The sequence below is a fragment of the Chelonia mydas genome, chromosome 5 (assembly GCF_015237465.2).
Source record: "Chelonia mydas isolate rCheMyd1 chromosome 5, rCheMyd1.pri.v2, whole genome shotgun sequence".
Lineage (NCBI taxonomy): Eukaryota > Metazoa > Chordata > Testudines > Cheloniidae > Chelonia > Chelonia mydas.
The window spans coordinates 59,615,688-59,641,087 of NC_051245.2; the positions used below are offsets into that span (position 1 = coordinate 59,615,688).

Sequence of the window (25,400 nt, forward strand, 5' to 3'; positions counted from 1 at the left end):
TTTGTGTCTTTTTGTAACTTAAGGTTTTGCCTAGAGAGATTCTCTATGTTTTGAATTGAATTACCCTGTAAAGTATTTACCATCCTGATTTTACAGAGGTGATTCTTTTACCTTTTCTTTAGTTAAAATTCTTCTTTTAAGAACCTGGTTGATTTTTCATTGTTCTTAAGATCCAAAGGTTTGGGTCTGTGTTCACCTGTACCAATTGGTGAGAATATTATTATCAAGCCTTTCCCAGGAAAATGGGTGTAGGACTTGGGGGGATATTTTGGGGGAAGACGTCTCCAAGTGGGCTCTTTCCCTGTTCTTTGTTTAAATTGCTTGGTGGTGGCAGCGTACCGTTCAAGGACAAGGCAAAGTTTGTGCCTTGGGGAAGTTTTTAACCTAAGCTGGTAAGAATAAGCTTAGGGGGTCTTTCATGCAGGTCCCCACATCTGTACCCTAGAGTTCATAGTGGGGAAGGAACCTTGACACACTTTAAATGAAGCATCCTAGAAGACAGATACGTTCTGCATCCACTAAAATCCCAAAATATTTCTTAAGAGATCCTTTATTCATACATAAAAATATGAAAGTATAATTAGTTTCAAAATCTGAAAATAAAGCTACATCAGCAATTAGTATTTGGATTCCTTATGCATTTCCTGTTAACTTCCGTTTAAGATTTCAAAAATGCAAATAATGTAAAATTGAGCTACTGCACATTATCCTCACACATTTAATCCTCCACTGATTCCCCCTTCTGTATAACATCACGTTCAACCTGTCTGTCATGTTAGTAAATATTAATGTTTTTCTATTAAACTTTCAATTTCTTAACCAGACGTCCCACAGTCTTTTCTGTTTTGGCCAAAGGTGCTGACTAACCTCTAATGATAAAAAGAGTTTTGTTTTGAATAAATGAATGTCTTTGTCCTAATAGGTTTGTACTTTATTATCCACTCTGCTTTACTCTGAACTTTAGCTCACCCTGTAAGTTGAATTTTAGCTGGGACTTTAGCTTGTTATTTAATGATGGATTGTGTCTCCTTTTTATTCTAAGCTATTGACCCTTAGGGAAATATCCAGAAAGGGGCCACTTGTAGCCTACATGGTGCAGGTGTTCTCTAATAAATAAGATAAGATAAAAGCATCCTTTGATGATTATTATCAGGAATTACTCTAAAATGATTTCTTTAGTCATGATTGGGTTATAGATATCTTTTCTAATGGATAATAGTGGATAGTTGAACAGATGTCTTTACCTTATCAAATATGTAAGCCTGATACCATGAAAAGAAGTCCATGGTTAATGGTTCATTTCTTTGTCTCTGTTGTATGTTGTAACGGAAAAAATGGTGCAATTGATAAGTAGAGCCCTACCAAATTCACGGCCATGAAAAATGCATCACGGACTGTGAAATCTGGTCTTTTACCCTATACCAGTGGTTCTCAACTGCGGGGTCCGCAGCGCCCTGAAACCCAGTTGGGGCTGATGTGGGGAGTGGCATGGGGCTGAAGTCCTTGAGGCAGCTCCACCTCTCCACCTCCTCCTCCTCTCCCCCAGCCTGGCCTTAAGCCCCACCCTCTGGCCAGGTCTAGATGGGAAGCCGGAGCCAGGCAGTGTGGGGCACCTGCTCCTCTGGCTGGTGGTGCCATGGAGTGGACATCCATGGCATTCCCTCATCTGCTGCTTGTGCTCAGGGTTGTGGCTGCCCCTCAGCTCCCAGTCCCCTTTTACTGCTCACACAGCCGGTCAGAGCTGCCCGGGTGGCTCCACTGGGCAGAGCTGGCCAGAGCCCCGCCAGTCCCTCCCCACCACAAAATAGAAGTCAAACTATGCCTATGCCTGTCATAATTATAAAGGGAAGGGTAAACCCCTTTAAAATCCCTCCTGGCCAGAGGAAAAATCCTCTCACCTGTAAAGGGTTAAGAAGCTAGGATAACCTCGCTGGCACCTGACCAAAATGACCAATGAGGAGACAAGATACTTTCAAAAGCTGGGGGGAGAGAAAAACAAAGGGTCTGAGTCTGTCTGTGTGATGCTTTTGCCGGGGACAGAACAGGAATGGAGTCTTAGAACTTAGTAAGTAATCTAGCTAGATATGCGTTAGATTATGATTTCATTAAATGGCTGAGAAAATAAGCTGTGCTGAATAGAATGAATATTCCTGTCTCTGTGTCTTTTTTGTAACTTAAGGTTTTGCCTAGAGGGATTCTCTATGTTTTGAATCTAATTACCCTGTAAGGTATTTACCATCCTGATTTTACAGAGGTGATTCTTTTTACTGTTTCTTCTATTAAAATGTTTCTTTTCAAGAACTGAATGCTTTTTTCATTGTTCTAAGATCCAAGGGTTTGGGTCTGTGGTCACCTATACAAATTGGTGAGGATTTTTACCAAACCTTCCCCAGGAAGTGGGGTGCAAGGGTTGGGAGGATTTTGGGGGGAAAGACGTTTCCAAACAACGTTTTCCCAGTAAACCCAGATAAACGTTTGGTGGTGGCAGTGGAAGTCCAAGGACAAAGGGTAAAATAGTTTGTACCTTGGGGAAATTTTAACCTAAGCTCGTAAAAGTAAGCTTGGGGGGTTTTCATGCAGGTCCCCACATCTGTACCCTACAGTTCAGAGTGGGGAAGGAACCTTGACAATGCCCAAGAGTTCCCCTGGCCCAGAGCCCTGAATCCCCCCGCCCCCTGCTAGGCCCTGGAGCTTTTCGAGCATGTTGAGGGGAGCCTCAGAAAGAAAAAGGTTGAGAACCTCTGCCCTATACTACACAGATTTCATGAGGGAGACCAGCATTTCTCAAATTGGGGGTCCCAACCCAAAAGGAAGTTGCAGGAGGGTCACAAGGTTATTGTAGTGGGGTCCCGGTATTGCCACCCTTAGTTCTGCGCTGCCTTCAGAGCTGGGCAGCCAGAGAGTGGTAGCTGTTAGCTGGGAACCCAATTCTGAAGGCAAAGCCCCTCCAGCAGCAGCGCAGAAGTAAGGATGGCAATACTATACCATGACATCCTTTCTTCTGCACTGCTGCTGATGGCAGCTCTGCCTTCAGAACTGGGGTCCTGGACAGCAGCCGCCACTCCCCAGCTGCCCAGCTTTCAAGGCAGTGCCACAGAACAGAAGTAAGGATTGCAGTACCACAACTCCCCATACAATAACCTTGGGACCCCACCCCAACTCCTTTTTGCGTCAGGACAGCTAGGATTACTATACCATGAAATTTAAGATTTAAATAGCTGAAATTATGAAATTTACGATTTTTAAAATCCTATGACCGTGAAATTGACCAAAATGGACTGTGAATTTGGTAGGATTCTATTGATAAGGGATATTCAGAAATGCTCTGTAATTGACAAACTTAGTAACTGACAAAATGGACAAGGTACATGTGGTATAGCAGGTATGCTATTAAAAAAAAAAAAGCAATGCATCAGCAAAATATGAATGGATTAATGCCTAAATATTTAGAGCTAATTGTGGTCACAGAATTTATTCCAGTAATGATAAGTTAGTTACGAATATCATTGGCTTATTGATTCAAAAGAAAGCATTTTTCATTATTTTGAACAGTACATAAAAGGTGAGTTTTAGGGAGTTAGTCATAAGTGAACTCAGGTAGGCTGCCTCACTTCTACAGTCTCAGATTTGGTACGTATGTTCCCCTTTCTGTATAGTGCAATATTAAGTATTGCTTGATGGTCTTACTTAAATAAAACTTCAACTGAAGTAGTTATTTGACATCATGACTTATTAAATCTGAACATGCAACAGTCACTACCTTTAAGGCCTTACAAAAATTTGCCCCTTCTTACATAGTCTGTGTTCTAATTGTTCAGGCAGAAGGTCCAGAAATCTGTAAGATTTATACAAGTGACATAATACCCTAATTTGCATCTCTCGTGGACATGCACTGCTTCATCTATATAAAAGGCGGCAACTGTTTTGATTCCCAGAGAATAGGCCTGAAAAGTCAGCAGCATAGAACAAGCTTTAAGAACCTGCTGATTGCCATACTAACTGAATCCAGTGGTTCATCTAGTCCAGTATCTCATCCCTGACAGCAGACAGAACCAGATATTTCAAAAGAAGGTGCAAAAAACTCCACAGTGGATGATTATCAAATACTGGTACCTGTCTATCCGTAGGCAAAATATCTTCCTAATCCCTATCCGTTATTGGCTAGATTATGCTGTGAAGCAGGAGGATAAAGGATAGTATATTAAAAGAAAAATATTCTTCTGCTGGCACTGCCCCAGGTTCATATGGACACTGCCACTACATCCCACTCACCCAAATGGACCACAGGGTACAAGATCAGGAGTTAAACCCCTAGAAGTCAGACAGGGATGTAGCTGCATCCCTAGGTTACATAGTGGGGCACATAGAGGTGAAAATTACTCTTGCTTCTGAGTCACCCTCCTGCCCTGATTGCACCTAAAAGCTTCTACAGCCACCTTCTTGTTGGTTCTCTCTCATAATTACATTTTTTTTTATTCTGGCAGGGCCTGCTGCTGACTTGTTGCTAATAATCCCAGCTGGCATATTGTCATCTCCCAGGTCTGGTGTCCCGGTAACTTGGGCTGCAGGCCTGAGTCTCTGGCCCTGGATTTGCCTTGTCCTAGAATTCTCTGCCGCGGTTGGGCTGCTAATTAATGCTGGTCTTGAACTGGGAGGGAGATTTGGCTGTTTCCTGACATCAACTGGGGGAAGCTTTAGCTGTACTGCTAGCCCCTAATTGGGAGCCTAGCTCTGGCTATTCTTTGCCCCTGACTCGGAGGTCTTACTTCTGGCAGGTGCTCCCATACCTCTTATAGTTTCAAGGTAATTGCATCTGAATCCCATTCCCCCTCCCCCCCCAGGTCCACTTCAGCAGTTCCCAATCAAGTCTCAGGTCTTTAACTGTCACTTGTCTCTAGGCATGGACCACTGTCCCACTCCCTTCTGATCCAAGGTTTTAAGGCAGTACAGCTCCCTGCCTTACACTGATATCACCAGGAAGCCAGTCTGCTTAAGGGCCAGTGCCTATGCTTTGCTTTCTCTAAGGGCCATGAACAGTATTGCCAGAAGTTACAAGTTACCAGACAGCTCTTTCTAAGCATGCAGCTTTATTTTTAAGTTAAAAGTGTTACAGAGAAAACATAAAAACAACAAACAAATTTAAAAACACACACGACATACCAGGAGTTAGCTATCAGGCCCAAGTAAGCCTATGTCTTTTCCACCCTTCCTCAAGAGCGGAGGTATTGGGCAGAAGGTCCTGCCCATTTGCTGGATCAGAAAGAAGGCCACACGTCAGTACAAACTCATCCTTTTATACCAATAGCCCTTTCTTTGTTTTCTATGTGAACCTTCCCAGGGTGGTACCGCTCTGGAAATGTTTACAATGTGAGTGACTCACCTCAATCACCCCTACTGTTTTAGTTCCTGGCAGAGCTGTGGTAACCATCCCCACAAGTAGAACACAATCAGGCAACAATGCATAAACTTAATACCATATGTTCCCCCCCCAAAAAAGTAGGAATATCCATCCCATCTCCCCCCAAAAGAAGGAGGTGTACCTAAAGCACCTGACTAGTATCCGAGGGGAATCCCCAACTTATTCCCTGGATGGTGTTTCTGCCATTACATTTCATAATTTCACATTTCAACTATTCATATAATAAACAAACATTCTACTAACAAGTCAGCACATATTCATAAATCCATACAGTGTCATTTGACAACCCCCCTCTGTAATTTCTCTCTTTAGAGCCCCTGGGGCACATAGAATCATAGAATATCAGGGTTGGAAGGGACCTCAGGAGGTCATCTAGTCCAACCCCAAGGGGAGCTCTCATAGCCCTTCGTACCCATCACCACAAAATCTTTGTGTGTGAACTTGAGACCTGATCCTCCTGCCTCCCAACTGGTTCCTAAGGAGCGTGCCTGGGCTATCCCTTTGTTCCTCAAGGCACTGTTTGTCCTCATCGTGGGTGGAGATTCCCCACTCCTCTGATATATTCCAGGGAGAAACTCTTTGGACAAAAGGAAGAAAAAGGCAGGGCTGACTCCCAGAGAAGCAGCTCTTAACCCCACACTGTTTTTAACAGCAAAGGAGTCAGGTAAGGGAGATTCTTCAGACTTCCCTACAATCAAATTCCTTTCTCTGCCCCACCTCCTCAGAGGTCAGGGCCTGGGGACCCCTTTGGCCTGACCTCAGCTCCTCTGAGAAGAGGAGAGGAAAGATTATTCATCCCCCCACATCATTTGATTGACCCAAACACTGAGTCAAGGTGAGCAGCAGCTCTTCCCCCACTAGGCTCAGGGCCCTTTACCTTTTTACAGATCACCAGGCAATTACAGATGGGGGAGAAGTTCCCCTTTCTTCCAAGCTGTAGTTACCGCCATCATCTCCCAAGCACCTGTTGTATACTTTACTTTGGTATTTCTCGCCATGGGTGTCATACATTTGACAGAGCACAGCAGCTACTTCAGTATCCCCACTTTTGGTTGGAGACGGTCATCACCAGGTTGTGTATTACCTTTGGTTCCTGGTAAAGGAAGGCAGAGAACTTATCTCCCTGGCTTCAAGTCAGGATAACATCTTGCTCCCATGGGACAGGAGGCTGTCTCACCCCACCCCACCGCAACCTTCCCTCACCTTCAGGTATTTAAATGGTTGCATATCCTGGGAAGGTAACTTGTTCTGGACAATGTTTCCTCTCAGACATGGACCACACCCCTTGTGCCGCTATCCTGTTTGTATTTTGGCTAACGGTCCCTTGTAGGTTTGGAAGTAACTGAGTGGGCCTGATTTACCCCATCAGCTTTTAAAGCCATAATATCATTCCTCAGCAACAAAAACACAGAATGTCTGCCAACACAGCTACAACCAATACTCCTGACCCTCCCTTGGGCAACGTAGCAATCTGTGCTGTAGGTAAGGTGAAGGCTTTTACACCAGGAACTTGAACCCAGATTTCACACCCTGTGAGCATTTGCTGGGGTTTCACAACAAGGGGTTTAACAATAATCTTAGCGGTGAACAGTCTCTCTCCATACAAAGAATGTCTCCCCATTAACACAAGCCACCTCTCTCCCACTGGGGAGGAGATGGATCTGCATCCAGGAAGATTCAAAATGACATGTGGGTGGTGGCTGGAGGCGTGAATGGTTTGGCATGAACATTATAGGTCATTGGCAGACTGGCTGTGAGACTCTCTCCCTTTGAAAATTCAGTCACACAGTTAACTCTCTGTGGTTGAGCTGCAGCTAGCCTTTCCAGCACTGCACTGGGCCTCAGTGAGCACAGAGGTCAATCCCAGGTAAAGTAACTCAGATGTCCACAGATGATACTTTCCCCCTCCTGTTCCAGGGCTTCTCAGAAGTGGTTTCCCTCCTTCCCTGGGTGTGGGTCAGTTTGGTCCCAACCGGTCTTCTGATCCCTTTCCATCCCTATTAGGTTTTCTATCAAGCACAGGCCAACTGTCCACAACATGAGTTGGGAAATAGACAAAGATCCTAGATGTAACCAAGTCTTCCAATTAACCACGAATTGGGGTGGCAGGGTTTGAAGAATTGTTCTAAAATCTTTAAATTGGGAGGCTTTATCAACCATGGTAACTCCCAAACCACTTGCCCATTTTTTTAATGTAACTCCTAATTTGGATTGACACCTAAGCATAGGCCATAGCCTCTTCTCTCAACTCTCTGAAACCTCCTCCTAGACACTTCAGGGGTCAATTTAAACTTTTGCAAGAAAGTTTTTGACACAGCCCATAATCTGTATAATTCTCTCTGTCCACATGGGTGAAAATGCCTGAGGATTTTGTCCCTGACAGTTATTGTTCCTAGGATGCCTTTGGCTGAGGCATTCGGCGTGGTGATGTTCATCTAGTAGTTGTGTGACATTAGCTGCTACTCCTTTGGTAGTAGGCCCAGGCTGCCCCTGTGGAACTTTGGATGTGTGTTATGCCCTATACCCACCCCCGACACTTGAGTCTGATAAACACAGTGTAGCTGTGCTGTATGCCAAATAAAGGAACCTGAGTGAGGAGTGTTTTGGATCACAGAGAACTGAATGAAGTGTTCTCCCAAAACTGGACAGGGGGTTTGGATAAGCTGACTGGAAAAGGTCTCGGAGGGAATCCCAACAGCAGGGCTGACCTGAAGCCACAGACCCTGGAAGACCTGTGGTCCACAGTCTCAAGCCAATCCACATGGTGGGGCTGCCCCATAGCTACCAACCCTGGAAGTCCAGGGTCCCCAGCAGTCAGTCAGGAGCTGAGGCAGGTTTCCAACTGAAACCTTCATGTGATTCAATGGAAGTTCAATGAACCCAAGATATTTCTGTGAAACACCTCAGGTTTGACAAATTGGCATTTTCCAACAAAACTCTGTTTTGTTGGAAAATTCCCAGACAGCTCTACTCACAAGCTGTGGTATAGGGGTCATTGTGGAGGTGAGACAAAATGAGACAAGGCTGGGCAAGGCAGATATTCCAGGCAGAGTTGAAGCCTATAGGGCAGCCCTGGGAGGCTACTGTAATTTAGACAGGTCCCAAGGCTATTTAGCTATACTAGGTGGTCCAGGAGCCCAAGATTAGGAGGGTGCAAAAGGTGACTTAAAAGACACCTTCAAGGCCATCCTTAGCCATAGGCAGAATAGGCAGCCACGTAGAGCACTACGCTGCCTAGGGCACCACTGTGCTGGGAATCCAGACAGACAGGAAGCAGTGGAGCATGTAAGAGCAGGGCTGATGGGTCCTAGAGAGAGCTGAATGCAGCACAGTCTGAGGTAGGAGATTGACTGCTGGGGTGTCTGGGAAAGGGAGAGGGTAGGAGTGGGGGAAGGAGGAACTCGCCTGTGAGTGTGACTCTCTCCTCTGCATGAGGTGAGGCAGGCTCGGCGGCTGCAGCACCCCCCTGCCCCCATTCCCCACCTCCCCCAACCACGGAGCACCCCTCTCCCCTCCGGCAGGGCTGGGTTGGGTGAGGGAAAGGGGGGGGGGGGCTGACTAGCTGCATGCTGAGGAATGAAAGTGAAAGTAACTTACTTCCTCCGCAGCCAGCCAGGATTGGAAGGGTCACACGCAGCCTGTGTGAAAAATCAGGATGGGGATTGGGGTAGGGTGACCAGATGTCCCACTTTTATAGGGACAGTCCCAATTTTGGGGTCTTTTTCTTATATAGGCTCCTATTACCCTCCACCCCCTGTCCTGATTTTTCACACTTGCTGTCTGGTCACCCTAGGTGGGGGTAATTGGTGCCTATATAAGACAAAGCCCCAAATATCGGGACTGGCCCTATAAAATCAGAACATCTGGTCTCCCTAGCTGGGGAGTGTCTCTCTCCCCGAGGCTGGCAGCGATCCATCTCATCCGGCGGGGAGCTGCGCAGGGCAGGATGAGCTGCTGCGGCTCCATGGGTGCCCCATCCCTGAGATCAGATGCTGTGCTAACTTCACCTTGGTCTGGTGGGCTGGCGGTGGTGCCTATTGGCCTGTGATCGGACCTGAGGGTTTGCTGTAGCCACTCTGCACCCCAAGAGGTGGATTTTGGGATACTGCAGTTTTCCATCTATCTCCTCCTCTACTGCAGCTGTTGGACCAGCAGGTTGGGTGGGGGGGGGGGGGGGGGGTAGTGAGCCAAGCATGAAAGCAGTACTGTGTTGCCATTTAGATTGTCATTTAACAACTTTGTTTGCCAAAAATGCTTGCTAACAATCCTGAATCCAATTTCAATTTTTTAAAATAAATTTATATCTATCTATCTTAGCCAAAATCAGAAACTTGAGTTGTTAATAATTATTTGTGACAAGTTTGGTTTGGGCAGGGAGTGGGCCAGTTTTCATCAGAGAAACAAAAAATGTTGACTGGCTTTCCATTGGCCCTGTTACTGCTAAATAGAGCCCTCCAACAACTGTAATATGCTCATCTCCTTACTAGTGTATAGAGTGACCATATGTTGTACTAAGATTCTCTTTTTTTTCCAGTGAGTCAGTATAGCTTTTGCCAGCCCAGAGGTTGGGCAGCCAATGTCTTACGTTTTCACAATGTTTTGTCCAACTTTCATAAAGTAAATACATGGTTAATATGAGTTAAAAAGGCCAGGGACACTTCTTTGTGAAGAATCTGTGCAGCAGATCATGCTAGAGTTGTGAAAATGTCAGTTTTTGATGGAACTTTAGAGGCAGTGATTTATCATGTATTTCTGGCAGTGCCCAAAATGTGCTGCTATTGCTAATGTTTTTCCAAACAAAAATAAGGCACAATAGGACTTCCGTAACGTTTCCGTGCTACCTTAATCTAGAGGACATGATTCTGTGCTGACTTCATTTTGGTCACTTTGTGCTTTACCTAGGAGTAAAACTAGGGTTATATTTTGCCACTGTTTGGAAACCCAGCTTATTAAACTGGATAATGCCATTGATCTAGTTACAGTATAAGGTTGATATAGAGTTGTAACATTAAGACTGATGCCCACTATACATTTAAAACTAAAAAGTGGCTTTGTAAAAATGACATAGGTTTCCAACTGTACTGTGTCTCAGTCAGGGTGGAACGCCTTGTGAGGTGTCTTCACACTAGCTCAAGGTCACAGACTCATGACTATCCTATATTAGTTATTTTAAATAATATTTCTGATCATTTAAAACACTTATTTCTTTTAAAAAACACACTTATAAGTTATGTTGTATTGAAAACAACTTTCCGGGTCACAAAAAAGAAAAACTGAAAGATGAAATAGGATTAGCTGTACAAGCACAGAAGGGTTCTATACTTAAGTTTGTATGTCATGAAAACAACGAAGTTGATCAAGACCATCAAGTAACTACCGAAGAAAATTTTTATGCAGACGAAGCTCAAGAAATGCAGCAACACACAGAACAATCATTTGAAACAGATGCAGACACAAAACAAGAAATCACAACAGTTGAAACTGTACTAGCATGGGATATAGATGACATCGGCACATGGCCGCAATCTTTAAACAACTAATTCCGTGCCATCATACTTGAGAAAGGCCCTGGAGAATAAAAGGTCTTGAATATCCTAAAGATATTAGAGGTAGGAAGTTCTTTTGTAGTAATTGTTCTCTGTGACTTTCTAATGGTGAAATTAACAGACGGTGGCTTGTGTACTCTAAATGCAAGGATGCTATATTTTGTTTCCCATGCAAGCTTTTCAATAGTTGCAATTTTAAGACAGCAACCATGGGTATTAATGATTGGAAAAATCTTAGTCACATATTACCATAACATGAAAAGGCAAAACACCACATTGAAAGTATGCACAAACGGTGTGAGCTGAGTGTAAGGTTAAAAAAAAAAAATCAGACAACTCGTAATGCACAAAAATCAAAGATTGCTGGAATCAGAGAAGCGCATTGGTGTCGTGTTCTTGAACGTCTATTATCTATTGTTGAATATCAAACAAACAATCTTGCTTTTAGAGGAAGCGTTGAGAAATTATTCCAGCCCAAAAATGGCAATTTTGGGGGCCTTTTACAACTGCTGGGAAAATTTGACACCGTGATGAGTGAACATCTCCGAAGAGTAACTGAAAATGAAATACAGGACCATTATTTGGGACCAAGAATTCAAAATGAACTGATCATGCTAATGAGTGATAAAGTGAGAGACAACATTGTTTCATTGGTTACTTTGGCAAAATATTTTGCCATAATTCTAGATTGCACTCCGGACATAAGTCATCAAGAACAGATATCGTTAGTAGTGAGATTTGTCGACATAAGCGATTCAGCACAGATTACAGTCAAGGAATCATTTATCACATTTTTAGAAGTAGAGGACGCTACAGGTTTTGGACTTCAAGCTCTCCTTGATGAACTAAAATGAATGGGATTGTCCGTAATGAACATTAGAGGACAAGGCTATGATAATGGTGCCAATATGAGAGGATGCATTTCTGGCATGCAAGCTAGATTGCTGTCAGAAAATCCACGAGCCTTTTTTGTTCCATGTGCATGCCACAGCCTTAATTAGATTGCGTGTGATATGGCCAAGTCTTCTGTAGAAGCTATTTCTTTTTTTGGTTTGCTGCAATGAATCTACGTGCTCTTTTCAGCTTCCACTCAATGATGGCAAATATTCAAAGCACATGTCAATGGTATTACCATTAAGCCTCTATCAGACACGCTGGGAAAGCAGAGTAGAAAGTGCAAAAACATTGAGATATCAATCTGAGGAAGTTTACGAAGCACTGGTTGCTATTTCGGAAGAAGCCAGAGATCCAAAAGCTAGAAGTGAAGCACAGTCATTGGCCTCTGAAATATCCAGCTTCAAGTTTCTAACATCTGTTGTAATCTGGTATGACATTCTTGTTAAAATCTCAAGCGTAAGCAAAATAATGCAGAGTCCAATGATGCAGCTTGATTTAACACATGAGACTTTTTAGTGAAATACAGAGAAAATGGATTCAAAGAAGCACAGGTTACAGTAAGAGAGCTTGCACAGGCACTCGGTGTAGAACCAAAATTTCCATGTCCAAATGGGACACGAGTTTCAAGGAAAAAACGGCAAGCGGAATATGAAGGCGCAGATGAGCCCATAGATGATCCAGAAAAGAAATTTGAGGTTGAATTTTTTAATGTTGTGATGGATAAAGCAATATCTGCCATTGATGAAAGGTTTAATACTTTACGAGCACACCATGAACAGTTTGGATTTTTGTAGGACATAACTAAATTCAACAAAATAGGAAAACAAGAGCAGCAAATGATGAAGTGCAAGAACCTAGAGAGCCTTTGAAGCACGGTGATAGTTTTGATTTAAATGGACTCGAACTGTACAAAGAATTGAGTATATTGTCATCAGTGTTGCCACATGCAAAATCGGTGATGGACATTGTACAGTTTATTCATATCAGCAAACTTGTTGACATATATCCTAACGTGTACATTGCCACTCGTATTCTACTGACAATTCCTGTAACAGTAGCATCAGGAGAACAGAGTTTCCCAAAACTAAAGCTCATTAAAAACTATCTCCGTTCTACAATGAGTCAGGAACGATTGACTGGTCTTGCTATTCTTGCAATCGAACAAGACATCACTTTGTCTTTGTCATTCGATGACATTATTACTGATTTTGCAGCCAAAAAAGCCAGAAAGATCACTTTTAATTAAAAACAAATCCTTGTTTCAATACCTCTTCATAGAAATTTCCAATAAAATGTTGACAAATTTAAAAAATTATATTATTTTCATCATTCGGTCAATAAATCAGAATTTTTTCCTATAGCACTACTCCTTTAGTGCTAGTCCATCAGCATTACAGTGTGCTTAATTAAGTTAAACTGTTTTTGATAAAGTGCATGTGGCAAGTTTTCCAATACTGTAAGCTTATGTTTGTGTTGCTAAGAGCACGTCAGGCACAGGGGCACCAGTTTAATAATCCCGCTTATGGCGCCATAAATCCTAAGGACGGCCCTGGCCACCTTAATGCTCCTCTTTCCCCAGGATGCAAGGTCTGTGTTACACACTTAGATGCACAGCCTCCGGAATGTCACCCTGTACAGGTTGTTGAGGAAACAGGGGAATTTAGGGAACTGCCAGTTCCTTATTGTAGATCAAGATGAGTTAGAAGTGAGTTTTAATGCATATAGCAAACTTGGAGAGCTCAGTAGTTTTTAAATTTACATGGAAAAACAAAAACAAATACTATCTTTAATTTACTGTCACAGATCAGAGCCTGTTGTGCCTTGTGAATACACCCCTGCTTGTGCTAGGCCTTGGAGCCACTCCCAGACTGGATATCTGGGCTTCAGGGCCCCTGTTTTTTTGCTACAGCTCTTTCAGCAGGGCCAGTTTGGCTTGGTTCCCTGCAGGAGTCTTCCCCTTTGGAAGCCTGGTAAACAAAGAAAAAAAATGCATGCAGTGATATAGTTCTGTCTTTTCAAAACAAATTATTATTTTGTCTACAGAAACACAACAGTTAGAGATATAGGTTAAAACAACAAAGAAGGTCTACATGCATGATTCTTAGCTTCCCCTTGCATAGTTAAGCAGGCCCTGCTTCACCCAGGCAGCCTTGGATTTAGGAGACTGATCTGACATACCTACGGTCCCTCTCTCTCTCTGTCTCCCCCAGAGTCTGTCCTTCCTTCCATGTATGCTAGAGAAAAAACACCCTAAACATTTGTGACTTGATAGACATACTCAGTTCAGGACCTGCTGTTTGAAAAGAAGCCTTTGGAGGTGGCAAGGTAGTTATATCAATTTCAAATTATGTCACAGGCAAATTTCAATCAAATTTTGATGTAAAGCAATAATAGTTCACAAGGAAAGCCTTTCAAAAGTAGTAAGATTCCTCACCTGGAATTTTCTCTGTGCTTCAAATGAATTTACAGTAGTTAGAACAACTTTATCAATCCTTCCTGTGCCTGTTAGGCAGAGCATCCCACCCAAAGGTGTTTTGACACCTCTCTAGGATTCTCATCTCTTGAACATGTATTTCCTCAAACCCGTCCTTCTACAGCTGCTGAAAAAGAAACCTGACATTTGCTTAAAAATTCCCATTGAATATCATGTATAAGAAATGACTTAACCAGATATAAATTAAGGGGGCGGGGACGGGGGTGGGGGGGGAAGAGGATAGCAGTTTTGCCACTGTTTTGTTTTTGTTACATGACTGCACTCAAAAAAAAAAAAATCTACATTTGTAAGTTGTACTTTCATGATAAAGAGATTGCACTACAGTACTTGTATGAGGTGAATTGAAAAATACTATTTTTTATTTTTACAATGCAAATATTTGTAATAAAAATATAATGCAAGCACTGTAAACACTTTATATTGAATTCAACTATAACAGAATACATTTGAAATGGAGAAAAATATCCAAATATTTAATAAATTTCAATTGGGATTCTATTGTTTACAGTGCAATTAAAACAGCGATCAATCACAATTTTTTTGAGTTAATCGTGTGAGTTAACCGTGAATAAATCGACAGCCCTTATATAAACTAATTGAGGGACTGCCCACAACTGGTAGCACTCAGCAGGCAAAAATAACTTAAGCAAATCCTTGAACATCTACTATAGCCAAGATATACCAGACTGGAAATTCTGGGGCAACTTCAGGTAAAATGGAAAAAGATTTTATTGAATAAAACAGACTGAATTAGTACAGGATTCTTTATTTATTTTGGGGCAGTTTGTGATACACTTACTTACACTGAGTAGCAACTAACTCCACATGTAGCCTTATCAATTTCAATGGAACACATGTGAGAAAGGGTGGCAGAATCTGGCCTTTTGTTTTTAAATTCAAAACACCCGGAGAACAAATTTCAAAAGGCATTATAACATATATTGTGCTCTACAGAATCAAAGAGCCAGTCAGGATACATAAACGCTCCCACTACAAAGCACTATGGAGCAAAGGTTATTGGGAATAGGGAATTGGGAATGACTTGAAAAGAAACAAAACCTTAGCTGGATTTTCAGATAAACAATTCAGCAGTTTTTACAACTCACACAATTCTATCTGGCTTTCACAGTCTCTAAAATCCCCAAGGTCTCAGCCACAGCCCTAATGATCTTGCTCATAAATGCACACACAGCTATCAGTTCATTTCTCTGGGCCAGTGCATATAGTGTGATACTATTAAACAGCAGCCAAGAATAGCTACAGGCCATGCCCATTCTCCAGCAAACCTCTTATGCCAGGAGCTGTGAAGGAGAGTGGCAAAGGGCTATTCCACCAGCTCTGCGCTACTTGGGGAAATCTTATGTTGAGGGTATTCCCTAGATCAGTGGTTCTCAACCGGGGTACGTATACCCCTAGGGGTACATAGAGGTCTTCCAGGCAGTACATCAACTCATTTAGATATTTGCCTAGTTTACAGGGGGCTACATAAAAAGCAGTAGTGAAGTCAGTACAAACTAACATTTCATAGGACTTTTATTTCACTGTGTAGTATATAGAATAGTATAAACGAGTACAATATTTATATTCCAATTGATTTATTTTATGATTATATGGTAAAAAATGAGAAAGTAAGCAATTTTTCAGTAATAGTGTGGTGTGACACTGTTTTTATGTCTGATTTTGTGAGCAAGTAGTTTAAGTGAGGTGTAACTTGCGGGTTCACAAGAGAAATCAGACTCCTGAAAGGGGTACAGTAGTCTGGAAAGGTTGAGAGGCACTGCCCTAGAGGTTGTTGCTGACCCCTTCATAGCAGCTGTGGCAGAACAGAGTATCAGCCTTGAAGTAAAATACCTTATCTTTTTTCTCTTTGAAGGACTGTAATTTTCTATTCCCTCTCATTTGTCATCTGGCTTTTGAACTCCCTTGACTAAACCAGTGTGAGTGAGAGCAAGAGAGATGTGCATGCACAATTATAGGTTGAAAATTCAACCCTAGATGCACTTTGTGCCCACATTTCTTCTTTCCCATTGCCCTCCCTGGAACTTGCTTCCCACAGATAGTGTGGAGGCTGCTGGAGCTCCTGAGGTCTCTTCCAACCCTGATATTCTATGATTCTAACAGCATAAGCAAAGCGTAGACAGCCTCCAACAAGACCACAGACAAAAGAACTGAACTCTGACCGGGATATTTGCTGGCCGGTAAGGCCACCAAGAAAGGGGTGGCCTGAATGGAGTACCCATAGCTCTAGGTCTGAGGAGCCCCATGAGGTACAGTCACCTTTATATCTTTGGACTGACTGGACTGCCCATGGGATCCGTGTTAGGAACTCTTTAGTTGATCTTCATTGTAACTGTTTAAGTAATTGCCACTAAGATAACTGCATCTTTTATTTTCTGGCAGCCCAACTGTGAGCATTAATGGGAATCCACCAACCAGGAAGAGTCTGTAGGGCCTACTACCGGGAGCATATGTAGTTTTTGCCTCCAAACTCTTGGTACACAGAGCACACTACCAAACATCTAGAGGGGACTGGTGTACCACAACATTCAGAGCAGCACCTTGCAGTGGGAGTGGTTACAATATACATAATACACTGAAGGATCTGTAGCAGAGGTAGTTGTCTGTAGTACTGGCATAGTTAGCAGACTGTACGTTCCACAAATGGAACCTCTGAATACCTTACCTGGGGCAGGAGATTGACTTTCTTTTCTCCTCTATTATTCATTCATTTGCTGTATACACACATTTGGAAAGCAAAAAGTTGCTCCTGTTTGAAGATACCACAAACACTTCTGAAATACAAATCTGATAAAAAGCCAAATTCTTTCTGAAGCTCTGAAAATTCCAGCTGTTTATTTGCTCCTCTCCTTGTTCATTACACAAGGAGATCAACTTATTCATTCTGGATTCTAAGGAATAAATAACTCCAATCTTTCTGTTGCTTCAGCTGATGAAACCTCCTCCATCAGAGTTATTTTTCTTAATCCAATTTCTCATTTAAAAGTGGGACTCAGTTTCTTCTGGAATGGGTTCTCTTTTCCATAGCAAGCAAAGCATGCATTTATCATTTATCTCAATAGTTAGGAGTATCTCATTTTGACAACTCGCAATTCTGTAAATGCTAGCTACTGTACTTTGTCTTATGTCATCCCTGTGCCCCAAAAGGAGCACAAAGTAGATGACACCAACTTTGTCCACTCTTTTGGAACACAGCGCAACAATCTAATTGAAAACTGTTTTAATTTAAGGCATTTCCACCAATTGTAACAAGAACAAATCCTTTCTGCTCTCCTCCAGTATAACTTTTTACCCAGAACTGATGCAATCTAATTTTCCACTGGACGTGGGCAAGACAGTAAGTAGTTGGCATTAGACAAAGGATTTTTTTTTCAAAAGTACATAAGTGACTTAGGTGCCTAAGACCCATTTTCAAACATGATTTGTACACTTAGGAGCATAAGTTTCACTGTCAGGTTCCTAAATGCCTTAATTACTTTTTGAAAATGGATTAGACTCTTAAGTATCTTAGATTTGGGGCAAAAGTTTCAAGAGCACCTTTTGCCCTTTTCCCGCCCAAAAAATGTTCCTATCATTTCCTTTATTTCACATCAAAAAGGAAAAAGAAAAAAAGGAGTATATGATAAACATGCTTATTCTCTGGCGAGCGAAACAATTTGCAAATGGGCAATTACATTTTTAAACACACCGAAAATTAATTTAACATGAGAGAGATAAAACAAGATGAAACCGATAAAAAGCCTACTATTTTATTTAACATATATCTAGGAGGAGTTATAATACTCATAAAATTCTTGACAGTATAATCCAAAATCAGTTAGGGGTTATTGGTTATTTAAACTGCTCACTGTAGTTTATCTAATCTCCTATCATTACAAATCCATCCTCTTTTAAACTCCTTTAGCAGTGGCAAAGTTAAAAGACATGCGTCTGATGTGGCTCTCCCTATACTTCTATTGGACTCTTCCTTGTGCACATAGGCCTGGATCCACAAAGAGATTTTTAAGCACCTAGAAAAATGACCAGAACAATGGGATCCACAAAGCCTGAATCAGGTGTCTAGGCTCCCTATAAAAATGAATGGAGAGAGGTAGGTGCCTAAGAATGTGATGCACAAAAGCCAACATACTAGATGGGGAGCAGCCTAAGTTAGCTAATAGGAGATATGACCAGAGGGGTCTTTCTTAAGTCCCATCCCCTCAGAGTTCAGTGCCTAGTCAGGAAGGGAGGCACCAATCTCTGCTTGCATTCCACAGCCAGGAACTCTCTCCTTGAGTCAGGTGGCTTAGGTTCCTACGCTGTATCTTGCAGCTATGAGCTGGACAAGCGCCTAACTCCACACAAACTGGTAGGAGGTGGTGGTGGCAGCAGTAGCCTCCCTTATAGCCTTTAGGCCAGAACCAGGTTAGGGAGACTGGGTCGTGGGCAGCCGGGCCTAGTGGTTGGAGTAAGGGTCAGAATCAGAGTTGAGTCTGGATGATGGAGCCAAGGGTCAGGGCAGAGTCAGAGACAGGAATCACAGCCAAAGTTCTGTCTAAACTAAGTGGGAGTTTAACCCGATATGAAGCATGCAGAGACTATTCTTCCTCCCAGGCTGAAAGTCTCAGTGAAAAGCATGAGACTATGTCTACACTTAAAACATAGACACTCCCTAGAGCGACGAGAGGGATTCTCCCATCACTGTAATTAATCCACTAACCCAAGAAGGGGTCATAGGTTGATAGAAGAATTCTTCCCTCATCATTATCACTGCAGCTTAACCTGGAAGAATCTTTGGTCTAATAAGCCCTCTTACTTTTGCCTGGAGCTCCATAACAGAGCTCTTTTTCAAGCAAAATTCACTGCTGGGCACACATCAACTTAAAATTCTTCTGTATCTAACAGTCAGCTATGGAAGACCATATGGAACATACTCTATATTAGAACCTAGTTATAGGTAGGGGCCCCATAAGACATTTCTAGGGCAGGCACTCTGAAGGTAGTTTTCATGAGAATAGAGCTCTCTGTTAGGAGATGCCACAAACCAACTGCTGTTCTTCCAAAACCAGACTATGTCCAATAGACTTATATAATTATAAATCCTAGCAAAGTAGATGAATCAATGTCCAAAAAAACCAAACAAAAACCAAAACCACAGACGATAGGGCTGGAAGGGACCTCACTGTGGCAGGACCAAATAAACCTAGACTGTCCTTGACAAGCATATATCTAACCTGTTCTTAAAAACATCCAGTGACAGGGATTCCACAAGCTCCTTTGGAAGCCTGTTCCAGAGCTTAACTACCCTCATAATTAGGGGGAAAAAAGTCTCATATCCAACCTAAATCTGTTTTGCTGCAGATTAAGTCAGCAATGTGATGGTTCTGGTTCTACCTTCAGTGGACATGGAGAACAATTGATCACAGTCCTCTTTATAAACAGCCCTTAACATACTTAAAGACTGCCCCCCCCGACCTCTTTTCTCAAGACTAAACATGCCCAGTTTTGTTTGTTTTTTTGTAGCCTTTTCTCATATGTCAGGTTTTCTAAACCTTTTATCATTTTTGTTGACCTCCTCTGAACTCTCTCCAATTTGTCCACATCCTTCCTGGCATATGGCACCCAGAATTGTATACAGAGCTCCAGCTGAGGCCTCATCAGTGCTGAGTAGAGCAGAACAACTACTTTGTGCGCCTTATATGTGATGCTTCTGTTAACATATCCCAGAATTATATTAGTCTTCTTTGCAACTGCATCACATCGCTGACATTCAATTTGTGAGCCTCTATAACCTCCAAATCTTTCTGAGCACAACTACCATCTAGCCAATTATTCCCCTTTTGAAGCATTTGATTACTCCTTCCTAAGTGAAGCACTTTGCATTTGCCTTTTACTGATTTTCATCATGTTGATTTTGCAGTTCTCCATATCAATTCTCCAATTTGCAAAAGATCATTTTGAATTCTAATCCTGTCCTTCAAAGTGTTTGCAATACCTCCCAGCTTCTGATCAACTGCAAGTTTTATAAGCACACTCTCCATTCCATTATCCAATCAATCATTAATGAAAATATTGAATACTGGACCCATGAAACCCCAAAGTTTCCCAGTTTGACAGCAAACCATTGATAATTACTCTGAGTAATTTTTCAACCAGTTGTGCACACACCTTATAGTAATTTTGTCTAGACTGCATTTCCTTAGTTTATGAGAATGTGGGACTATCAAAAACCTTACTTAAATCAAGATGCATCAAGTCTACTGATTCCTCCCTATCCACTCGGCCAGAACTCTGTCAAAGAAGGAAATTAGGCTGGTTTAGCACGGTTTGTTCTTGACAAATCTATGCTGGCTATTCCTTACAACCCTATTGTCCTCTGGGTGCTTACAAAGTGATTGACATTTTCCCTCTTACTGGAATATATTTTGTCTAAATACTTAGATTAAGATGAAAATCTCTCTCTCCACTTTCACTGTCCGCACAAGGACTGAGAGGATATCCTTTGGGTCAAACCCCCAAGACTGGTTGCAAAGCTGCTTTTCTACAGTCACTGAATTTTAGAGAATCTAACCTATCGTTATTATATAGTCTCTTTATTAAAAGGAATATACGTTATAGCCAACATTTTTTTTTAAATGGATGCTTAAATTAGATTCCTACATCTATATTTAAGCATGTGAATGAGTGGGCTGAGCTCCTAGTGATGTCAGTGAAAGTTGCTGGATTCTGAGCACTTTTGAAAATCAGGCTTCTTTATTTAAGTGTCCTAATATGGATTTGAGACTAATATGTGGCACCCACTTTTGAAAATGTTTGCATATCTATGCTATGATTACAAAGACAGTATTACTGTAAACATCAACAGCGTACAACTTTATAATATTGAGAAAAGAACATGTTTTACAGGGTGGATAAAAATCAATGTTTTTAAAAAAAATATTTAAATTGGATTTTTTGATAAAATGCTTTGAGGAAAAACCTATCTAAAGATAGTTTTAATTAAGATATCTTTGAGCTATAATGTATCTCATCATGGAATAGGGATTATAAATTCTAATCCTATAGTATGAGACAATATATTCATGTAATGTTTAAGAAAAAAAGTTTTGTAAATGAGTTCCAATAGTTCATGGATTAGGGACCCAACCTTATGGGATTCAAAGGGCTTCTGTATAGATTATTTAGGTTAATCTTTCTTTCTATCTACTGAATGGGACTCAGTGCTCAGTCTAGAAGATACTACCAGAGATGCTTCATTTTGCAGTTCTTAAACTCTGGATTTGTGTCTCCAGAGATAACATGCTTGTTAACAGCAAAAATAGAAACAACAAAACAGACCTCAACCCTATTGTCCCTCTTCAAATTTGTGTACACAGAGTCAATTCTTTACCTCTCTCTAAAAATGCAAAGTTTCAAAAAGTTTAATGAATAGAAGATTGTTGGGGGCGGAATAGATCTGGACAAGGAGAAGAAGTCTGGAGAGATGTGAGAAGGGAGGGACAGACAGTAGAAACAAAAGTGAAACTGTTTGAGGAGCATATTCCAGAAGTCTTAAGGTCTTTCTGAGTGTAGCTTTCATTGATTTGAGATCTACCGTACCATTCTCTCACAAGAAGGGAAACCATATAATGGCAGCAGGCCATAAAAGAGACCCAGTTTGGAAATATTTTAATGAAGTTCCTCTACCTGTGGGTAAGACAGGCATGTGTGCAAAATGCAAACCGTGCAACAAAGAAATGCAGGGCTTGGTTGCCCGAATGAAACGTCATGAGAAGTGTTCCTTCTCAGGAGGAAACTGCATTGAAGAGGATGAAAGGAATATGTCTGAACATGCAGGATCTTCAGGTTTTAATTTCATACTTCTTTCTTAAGGACTGCCTGTTTTCCTTCTGGGACTATTCTTGAATTCTCATGTTTGAGCAAAAAATATAGTTGTTACTCTATGGTACTATCATTTTAGATGCAGTTGTGATAAAAAAATAAATAGCTGAAATAGGCAAATCTTCCTTTTACAATTTCACCTTTAAAGTTGTATTGACTGTCAGTGAATGCAATGAGTAATACTAAATGAGCAGTCTAGTAATATAAACAACTGCATGGACTTATTTTGTTTAGGAGAATCCATCCTCAACCTACAGGATTCTGAAGACAATCCATCATCAAGATCACCATCATTTTCTATAGTTTCAGAGTCATCTGCTAACGATAGTGTTTCAGTCACATCATTTATGTCATATAGTCACAGTATATTACCTTTAGGAAAAAGAAAAAAAATATCTCCATCATCCCGAAACAACCATAGATAAGTTTGTGATAAGAACCAGAATACTTACAAGTAGCAGCAGTAAAAGCTATAACAAACTGTGAAAAAAAATTCAAAATGTCTAATATGCAGCTTGGTCACAGACAATGCTGCAAATGTATACAAGATTAGAAGAAATTATTTAGAAGAGAGAGTCCCAAGCTAATAACATATGGTTGCAGTGCTCATTTGATGCATCTCCTAGCCAAAAAGTATTCCAGAAATAAAGGCTAACGTTGTTGAAATTGCAAAATACTTCCGTAACAACCACTTTACAGCAGCTGCTCTGGAAAAAAAAAAAAAAAAAAAAAAAAAAAAAAAGGAGAGGAACCAAGCTAACTCTCTCACAAGACGTGCGATGGAACTCAGTAGTGAACTGTTTTGAGCACTATATCAAGAACTGGCCTATCTGATGACAGTTTGTGAACAAAATCATGAAAAAACAGATGGTACTGTCACAGCCAAAGTTCTCAACATTGGGCTTCAGAGAAACGTTGAACACATGCTGAGTACCCTAAAGGCTATTTCTGTAGGAACAAAATGCAGGGAAATACCGGTTTTATTGCTGACTGTTGAAATTTGGAAGGAACTGAGTGAGATCTTAAAAAGAGACATATGCAATGACCGAGTTAAACTACAAGCATTAAAAAAAAAACAAATGGGATAAGCACTATCTCCAGCTCATTTTCTTGCAAATATTCTCAATACTCGATACCAGAGTCAAACCTTAACTGCTGAAGAGGAGTTGGCTACGACATGGACATCCAGCAATCATCCCTCCATAATGCCAACTATAATACACTTCAGACCTAAGGGTGAACCATTCAAGAAATATGTTTGCGGATGATGTTTTAAAGAAAGATACCAGTGAACTGGTGGAAGTCACTTAAGCACTTGGATTCAGAGACTGTTGAAGTGATAATCTCACTTAGCAGCAGTAGCTTCTTCTGCCGGTGTAGAAAGAATATTTTCTTCCTTTGGATTAATTCATTCCAACTAGAGAAATCATTTGGGACCTGAAAAAGCAGGAAAGCTTGTTTTTCCCTCTCCAGATTATGAACAAAGAGGAAAATTAAGGTGAAAACAACTGAGTTAGCTGCAGAAGCCAGTATTTTCAGCTTCTCACGTTGACTTTGCTGACACAGTCGATTTAATTTTTGTTTTGTTCTTTAATATTTCATTTAACTATTTTAGTTAACAATTTTAACAAATTTCTCCTCCTAATACAGCATGGCAAGAAAATCCTCCAAATATTAATGATTAACCTGTTGAATTGGAGATAGTTCACCTCCCAATGACTTCAGAAATATCTGCTTCAGTTACGTTTGGTAAATGAAATAACCAAACAATCATTCATTTTCTGATATAGCCATAAAACTAATCTGAAAAATTTCAAAATAAATCACTTTAAAAATGTATAGCATGTATCTTCTAAAAATGAAAACTACATCTACCTCTGAGTTGTGAAGAATATGTATTAAGGTTACACCAACCAACAAGAATGCACTTTTATGTAGAAATCCATGATGAAATAGAGTCTTCCTGACTAGTGATTTAAATCAAATCCACCCTATTGTTTTATCTGGCATATTTTTAAAATCACCAAGTTCATATTCACTGACTGTCCACTGCCAGACAGTATGCTCCCTCTGACTGTGAAGGACACAAACAAAAACATTTAACAATTTACTATGTATTACATTATTGTGTGGTCTTTTGGCAGAACTAGAGAAAAAGATTCTGGGCTAGGGTACAAACAGTTCTCATATATATGGTCACTGGGGACGGGCAGAAGGAGTGCAATTTGGAGTCGTGGATGGGAAGAATTTGAGAGTTCTTCCCTTAAAGAAAGAACATTTTTTTAAATTAAGATTCTCCTAGTATAGTGTTTTCTTCCTTCATTTTGATTTATACATTATCATTGCAGTTATCTAGGGAAATGTAATACAATTTTAGAACAATGAATAAATTTTGGATATTTATCCTTTGTTTTAATATAGTGTGTGTATATTGAGAATGCTGCCATTTGTGTCTTGTTCAGTTCAGGAAATGTGCAAAAAAAATTTTTTTTTATTTATTTACATGATGTCGTTGGCATTTGATTTCCTACCAGTGACACATAGCAAAGAAACTTCTCAGAATTGCAGTGTCATAAATAATAATAAGTTTCATTAAACAAAACAAAAAAAAAGCCATTTAAAATCAGAAAAAGAAAAATGTAGCAAAACCCACAACCTTCTTCACCTAACAGCAAGATCTAAAAAACTAATTTCATTTTTGTACTCTACAGTGTAAAACAAATTTAACATGGTCAGCATTTTATAATTCTACAATACACAGGACCCAGCTGCTGCTCTTTAAAGTTAAAATGAGTCATTAAATGGTATAATTTAGTTAGCCATTGTATCTAGCCAATTTTTATCTTTGGCAGTATAAATTGCGAGTACAGTTAGCCACTTGATTTCTACATACAACAGTGATTTTGAAGAAACAAGACAGATGAGCTGATATCTTTTATTGGAGGAACTTCTGTTGATGAGAGAGAAAAGTTTTCAAGCTTTAGAATGCCCAGTGTGGACAGAATCTGGAGATTTTAGCTGTTTAAACTCTAGCAAATCTCAACTGAGACTATGTGAATTGCCTTTCTCCCCCCCAAGGCTTATAACTTCTTCAGATGTGGGCAGTTTTTCATGGGGATGGCAAAAGGCACAGCCTTGACAGAAGAGCCAGCCTCAGACAAATTTC

General features: G+C 40.9%; 1 protein-coding gene and 1 long non-coding RNA gene across 5 annotated transcripts in view; both read right to left on the bottom strand.

Moving 5' to 3' along the window:
* MCTP1 (multiple C2 and transmembrane domain containing 1) overlaps window positions 1–25,400 on the bottom strand; it is a 449,620-nt gene that overhangs the window by 390,943 nt on the left and 33,277 nt on the right. The gene's annotated exons all lie outside the window — the stretch shown is intronic.
* LOC122465846 lies at window positions 12,419–17,124 on the bottom strand. The gene is made up of 3 exons (XR_006290947.1): window positions 17,040–17,124; window positions 14,297–14,462; window positions 12,419–13,829 (listed from the first exon to the last, which is right to left on the bottom strand). It is a non-coding gene; the product is annotated as an uncharacterized LOC122465846 (long non-coding RNA).